This window comes from Calliopsis andreniformis, unplaced genomic scaffold, assembly GCF_051401765.1.
Source record: "Calliopsis andreniformis isolate RMS-2024a unplaced genomic scaffold, iyCalAndr_principal scaffold0465, whole genome shotgun sequence".
NCBI lineage: Eukaryota > Metazoa > Arthropoda > Insecta > Hymenoptera > Andrenidae > Calliopsis > Calliopsis andreniformis.
Window position 1 is genome coordinate 77,501 of NW_027480874.1, and position 7,500 is coordinate 85,000.

The following is a 7,500-nucleotide window of genomic DNA, read 5'->3' on the forward strand; positions in this document are numbered from 1 at the left end:
ACCCCTCCTCCTCGTGGTGGGTGCCGGTAACGTGGCGTAGTTGCCTTAACTTCTGCGCCACGGCTAACGGGGCTCTGGCTTTGCAGGGGGGTTTTCCCCTCTGCGTGGTTCCTGGGGTTGCCTCCCCCTTGAGCCTCATTCTCGCGGGCGCGTCAAGGAAAGAGAATAGAAGACATCTCCGGCGGGGGCCTCGGCCCGCCGGTCCCGCGATACCTCCGTCTCCCGAGCAAGTCCCGTCTTCCCCTCCGTCTCCTCAGCGTGTGGCTTCCCCCGCCGTGTTGGTGATGCACCCATGCCCTGACTGTGACCGAGAATTTAATACCAAGATCGGTCTGGGGGTACATAGGCGGGCGGCTCATTCAGCCGTGGTTAATGAGGAGATAGACGTGCACAGGGTGAAGCGCAGATGGGCCGACGAGGAGCTGCGGCTTATGGCCAGGGAGGAGGCTCTGGCGGTGCGGCGTGGTGTACGGTTTATTAACCAACATCTTGCCGAGGTGATTCCCGGTCGTTCCCTTGAGGGTATCAAGGGAGTACGACGCGGGCAGGCATACCGTGCACTCGTCGCCGCCGCTATGGAGGACGTCGCTGCGTCCTCGGGCAGTTCCTGTTCCCCATCTCCTCCTCCAGCGCAGGTGGCCGTCTCTGCGCCCGCAACCCCTGTGCGTGCCGAGCCTGCGTCCCCGGTACTGTCCTCTCCGGGCGTTTCCTTTTTGGGCCTGTTGTGTGAGGACATTTGCGACGCCATTCGGGGCCTGATTCCGGTGGTAGCAAATGTCCGTGGCTGGGAATCTGACGTCCTTTCCCAGCTGGCCCGGGATTGCCTTGGGGGACAGGATATCGGGGAACGCTTGTCATCTTGGCTTGGCTCCGTCTTCCCTCCTCAGGCTGAGCAGCCGATGCGACCGCATAGGCGCCGCGACAAAGTCCGACTTGGGAGAAAGGCTGTTCGACGCAGGGAGTATGCACGCATACAGCGGCTATTCCGGTCGAACATGTCCTGGGCTGCTCGCGAGATACTGGATGCCACGAGTCATCAAAACAAGGCCATCCCCGATGTGAAGCTGATGGCTGATCATTGGGGACCGTTTGTTAGCCGGGAATCCCGGCCCAGTGCTCCTCCCACCACATCCAGGCGCAAGCCTGATTTGGAGCACTTGTGGTACCCAGTGTCTTGCGAAGAGGTGGCAGCTGTCAACTTGCCACCTCGCTCAGCCCCAGGTCTGGATGGCGTCAGCGTGCGTCAATGGAGGGCCGTACCAACATCTGTACGGGCCCTCTTTTTCAACACGGTGCTCGCTGCAGGCGGATTTCCCGTGTCGATGCTGACCAGTCGGACGGTCTTCGTGCGTAAAAAGTTGGATTCCGACAATCCTGCCGATTTCCGTCCGATCTCCATCACGTCAGTCGTCGTGCGGCACCTCCACAAGATCCTCGCCTATAGGCTTCGCACGTCCGGGATTTTAGATCCTAGGCAGCGGTGCTTCGATGATGGCTGCGGCGAGAACATCGCCGCATTAGCCGCATCCATATGTGAGGCCCGCAGCAGATTGCGTGTTCTGCACATTGCCTCCCTGGACGTCGCGAAGGCCTTTGATACGGTGAGCCACCATGCCATTGCGGGGGTCTTGGACAACGCGGGGGTGCCGGAAAAGTTCAGGGATTATGTTCTACGCCTGTATGCGAGCAGCAGTACCGTGTTTGAGGTGCGCGGGCAGAGGTCAGGGCTCTACAGAATCGGCAGAGGCGTCAGGCAGGGAGACCCCCTGTCCCCGCTGTTGTTCTGCTTGGTAGTGGACGACATGCTGGGGCGGGTCCCAACTGACGTCGGATTCGAACTTGGTGGGTGTCGTCTAAATGCGCTTGCGTATGCTGACGACATCCTACTATTTGCCGGCTCCGAGTGGGGAATGCAGAAGACACTGCGCGTGGTGGAGGACAGGGCGAGGGAGCATGGGCTATATTTCAATGCCCAAAAGTGCTCCGTGTTGTCACTGGTACCGTCGGGCAAGCTCAAAAAGATTAAAATCGTTACTACCCCCACCTTTCATCTTGGGGAGGGTATCTTCATTCCGCAGCTAACATCCACTGCGGAGTGGAGGTACCTTGGAGTTGAGTTTTGCCCGGCGGGTCCTAAAAGGGTCAAAACAGATCTGGCCCTGTATCTGGAGCGGATAACACGGGCGCCATTGAAGCCACAGCAGCGGTTAACGCTGCTGAGAGGCTTTCTGCTCCCCAGAATCTACCACGCGCTGGTGCTTGGACGCGCCACTCTCGGAAAGCTCAGAGCCCTCGATCTCCAGCTCCGTGCAGCGGTGCGCAAGTGGCTGCGGTTGCCGCACGATACCCCCAACGCCTTTTTGCACGCCCCGGTTGGTGGCGGGGGCTTGGGCCTCCCGGCGTTGTCCACCACAGTCCCAGGTCTTATGCGTGAACGCCTGCTGAGACTGGGGCGATCGCGGTGCCCCCAAATAAGGGCGATCGCGGAGTCTTCGTGGGTTGGGGGGAGGATACGGTGGGCCACAAATGCGCTAACGCGCGACACTGGTCTCCTGTCCTCCAGACACCTGCGAGACAAGTGGTGGACCCATCGGTTGCACTCCAGCACCGATGGATACGAAATCCGGGAGTGCCCGATGTCGCCGCTCTCCTCCCGGTGGGTTGACGTCGACTCACACCTCATTCCCGGCCGCGACTACGTCCAGTACGTTCACGTCAGGATTAACGCCCTCCCGACGCTCGTCAGGACGTCGAGAGGGAGACGTGAGCGTACCACCAGGTGCCGTGCCGGCTGTCATTCCACCGAGACGGCTGCGCACGTCATCCAGGGGTGCTTCCGCACCCATGGTGGCCGAATCCTGCGGCACAATGCTGTCTGCAATACATTGGCCGCGGGACTTCAGAACATCGGCTGGACGGTCCAAAAGGAACCGCAATTCCAGACGGCTGAGGGGCGGCGCAAGCCTGACCTGGTTTGTGTTCGCGATGGGAGAGTCGACGTCGTGGACGTGCAGATCGTCAGCGGAGCTCCACCTTTGGACCTGTCCCACGAGCGGAAAAAGAGCTACTACGGTAGCAACACTTCCCTCGTGGAGACTATCGCCGACCGGTATCGTGTACGGAGGGAGCTCATATCCTTCTCCTCCTGCACGGTGTCGTGGCGAGGCATATGGTCTTCACGCTCCGCTGACTGGCTGCTGGGCATGGGACTGACATCCAGGCTGCTGCGCGGAATAACAACTCGCGTCTTACAGGGGAGCCACACAAATTGGACCAGATGGAACCGGCTCACATCTGTCCGACCATCTGGGGCCGAACGAGATAGAGAGGGAGTCGGGTGAGCGACGGAGACGGATCCCCCTATGGGTAGCCGTGCCCATTTCCCCCGATGTGCATGAACACATTGTGTTTGTGTGCATCATTCCCCCGGCTATTTGGCTATTTTTTTATCCCCCCCACCCTTCGTCACGGCCAACGTATAAAAAAAAAAAAAAAAAAAAAAAAAAAAAAAAAAAAAAAAATAGCCAAATGCCTCGTCATCTAATTAGTGACGCGCATGAATGGATTAACGAGATTCCCTCTGTCCCTATCTACTGAGTCTCTACCTGACCGCCGAGGCGAACGGACGTACGCTCGCCGCTCCGCTCCGTACCTGACCCGACCCATGCGGTCGGCATAGCCAGAGAGGAGTACCCGTAGCGATACAAGGGAGATTTTGTAAAGTTAATGCAGAACTGTGTAGTGAAAGTGACTTGTGGAGTCGAGGACAAGCAGTTGTGTGCAGTGAAACTGTGATTCAGACGACGAGTATTACGGACGATCGGACATAAAGTTCTAAAGGGACGCCAGTGAAGACAAAGCGTCGACATTTATTCCCCTACAGTAGGGAATACCGACGTTTCCTCGCGGCCCCGAGCTGAGATCAGTAAGAGAAACCGTCTGACAAAGTATTAGTGAGTTTGGACTCAAATTGTGAGAGTTACGAACATCTAAACTCTCGCGACGCGAAGTGACGCCGCCGTCCGCCATCTTGATGTGCCGTGCCGCGTCGTCGCGTACGCTCTGCAGTGGCAACCAAGCGGCGACAATCGACGCTAATCTCAACCTGGAAATTCCAGAGCGTTCTACCAGGACGACTCAACAGACCAGCAGCCCAAAGTATATCGTGTTCTACACTTCACGAATCTACTGGGTATAAAGGACAGGAAGGAAGGAAGGAAGGAAGAACTTCTCGGAGCACAGGACATCAGTGTGTTCCGAAACCACAGACTTGGCAACTCCACCGCCATTGAGAGCCGCCGGCGAGACACGGGGACGCACGGGGAAAACCCAGGGTACGCCTGAAGTGGGAAAACCCAGACTCGCTCGGCCTGGGAAAAACCCCGGCGACGCCACGCACGGGAAAACCCAGGCAGCGCCGGAGTGGGGAAACCCCAAAATAACCGCGGCCATTTTCAACCTGCGGCCGCTCGAGGAATAAACATGGCGCCGCCGGCGCCCATGACTTCGACAAAGACGCTCAGGACCGTCTCAGGACCCAAGCCCGTAGCACCGGCACTAAAAACACCGGAGAGTAAGGTGCTGACAAATAAGAGGAAGGCCAGCGTTACGCCGGAAAAAGAGTCATCGACAGAAAAGGAAGACAAGAGGCAGAGGACGGACATATCCATGGAGGACCAGTCAACGGCGGACATTAAACACGCCGCTAGCGACATCGAGGACCGTCTGATCGCGTACTGTGCGGACCCGAAAAAGAAGGTGAACAGGGAGCAGGCAACCGCTGTCATGCGGTTCTTCAAGGAGATGAGGGAGCTGGTAGAGGATCTCACCATACGGAACAGCTACCTCGAGGGCAGACTCGAGCAGGCTACCACCCATTCGAAGAAGTCAGAGGCGGCCCTCAGCGGCGCGGTCCAGAAGTCGCTGTTAGCAAGCCGATGCCTGGAACGAGTCGTTAAAAAGGCCGAAGTAACGAAGCCTCTCACGTACGCCGAGAGAGTGATGATGCCATCCAGGAAGGTTGCGCCATCAGCAATAGCACCGCCCAAAAACGTAGCGGTCATATTCCCGGACAGCGAGGCAGGAGAGATCAGGACCAGTGAAGAGGCGAGGCACGCCGTATTCACCCTAGTCAATCCCAAGAAACGAGGTATGCAGGTTAAGGCCGTACGGAAAATCCACGGCAACGGAATCGCAGTGGAGACTACCACGGCGGAGGCTCTAAAAGAGCTTACGGAGAACCCGAAGCTCAAAGCAGCGGGCCTCAAAATCGCTGCCAGGGAAATGAAGAAACCGAGGATGATAGTCTTCGACGTCCCGCGCGAGCTGTCAGAATCGGACATTCAAAGTTGCCTCAAGAAACAGAACAGTACTGTCCTAGGCAGTGAAGAAGCAGAAGCAGTGAAATTCTGCTTTAGGACTGGCAGAAAAGACGGGGACGAGACAAACTGGGTCGTCGAAGTGTCGCCAGCAATGAGACTCAGAATGTTGGAAGCACACAAGCTATTCCTTGGCTGGAACGCCTGCAAGGTGCGGGATTTCCTGGCCGTGAGTAGATGCTTTAAGTGTCAGGCCTTCGGACACATTGCGAAGCACTGCAAACAAGGACAGGAAGTTTGTGGGCACTGTGCTGAGGAAGGGCATGGAGTAAAATCATGCCCAAAGTCGAAGAATCCTGCGGTGTGCGTAAACTGCAGACGACTCGGGAAGAAGGGAGACCACGCCGCATCCAGCGCGGCATGTCCAGTACAGAAGCAAGCCATAGAGAAGTCTGTCAAGAACACCAACTATGGATACTAAACCCACGCACGGAAAACGACGCGGAGTCACGATACTGCAGCTCAACATGCAGAGATCGAAGACAGTGCCGCACGAGGTCAGGTCGAACATGGAACAGACTGATGCGGATATCCTGCTAATGCAGGAGCCGTACAGTTTCCGAGGGGCTATTCCAGGATTTGGCAGTGGAACTATCATAATATCACGCGGCGGTACAAACACACCACCGCTCGCTGCGGTGGCTGTACGAAACAGAAACCTCACTGTACTCGAAGTCGCAGAATTCTGCACAACACACTGTGTATGCGTGCAGATCCAAGACGGGACAACGGAGTTCTATATTGTTAGCCAATACTACCCTCCATCAGAGGAGATCGAAATCGGCCTTGCCCATCTCGATAGGATACTGTCAACCTTCCGGGGTAAGCGACTCATCATAGGAGCAGACGCTAACGCAAAGTCGCACGCATGGCACAGCAGAAGAACCGACGATCGAGGAGAACTGCTTGAGCAACTTATTGCTCAACACGAACTAATAGTTCTCAACAAGCCCGGGTTCCCTACCACATTTGAGAACACCCGCGGGTCGTCAAACATTGACGTCACGCTGACAACCTGGAAAGCCATACCACTCGTACACAGCTGGAAGGTGTACAACGATGGTACCTCCAGCGATCACAGGATCCTGGAGACAAGACTCGACCTCGGCTGTGCAAATCGGCCTCCACAAACCATGAAGCCAAGGTATAACACGAGGAAAGCAAACTGGGACAAGTTCCAGAGAGTACTCCTCGAAAGGAAGGTGGCGCTGAGCAGCGCTCCTCTGGACGCTCGAGAGGACGTTGACACGCTCGCTGGAAAGACCGAACGAGCCCTAATAGAAGCGTGCAAGGAGGCGATGCCTAAAAAGCGATGGCATCAGAAGTCAGTACCATGGTGGACGGCCGAACTGACAAGGACAAAGAGGGCGGTCTATAAGGCAAGACGAATCTACCAGCGGACAGAGGACCCGTCGACGAAAGAAGAGCGGAAACAGGAGTATCGAAGGCTCAGAAGAGCCTACACCAAAAAAGTGGCGAGCGAAAAGAACAGAAGCTGGCGAAACTTCGTGACAGTGGAAGGAAACAAAGAGCCATGGGGAGTCCCAACGAAAACCACGCTTGGCAAGCTAAGGAAAGAGGAAGCTACATCGACCATAAAGCTCCCACAGGGCACGTACACATCGAATTGGAAGGACACTGCCAAGGAGATGCTACGTGTTCTCGTACCGGACGACGACCCAACCACCGATACACCGGAACAACAACGGATACGCGAGGATGTTCGCATCTACCCGGACACAGAGGACACACCACCCTTCGAGTGGGACGAGCTTGCCACAGCAGTCACGCGCCTAAGGAGAGGGAAATGCCCTGGACCGGACGGAATTGAGGCAGAAGTCATACAGAGATCCTGGGGATGCATCCATAAAGAGCTCCTCAGACTTGCCAATGGATGCCTCCAATGGGGAGTATTTCCAGCTCGCTGGAAAATGGGGACCATCAAGACCATCCCCAAGGGACCGGACAAAGACCGCAGCAGTGCTAAATCTTACCGGCCAATCTGCCTGCTATCCATGCTTGGCAAACTTCTGGAAAGGCTAATAGCACTAAGACTAGCCCCACTTCTCCTGGACCACGGAGCAACCTCCGACCGCCAGTATGGGTTCCGTCCAGGACGATC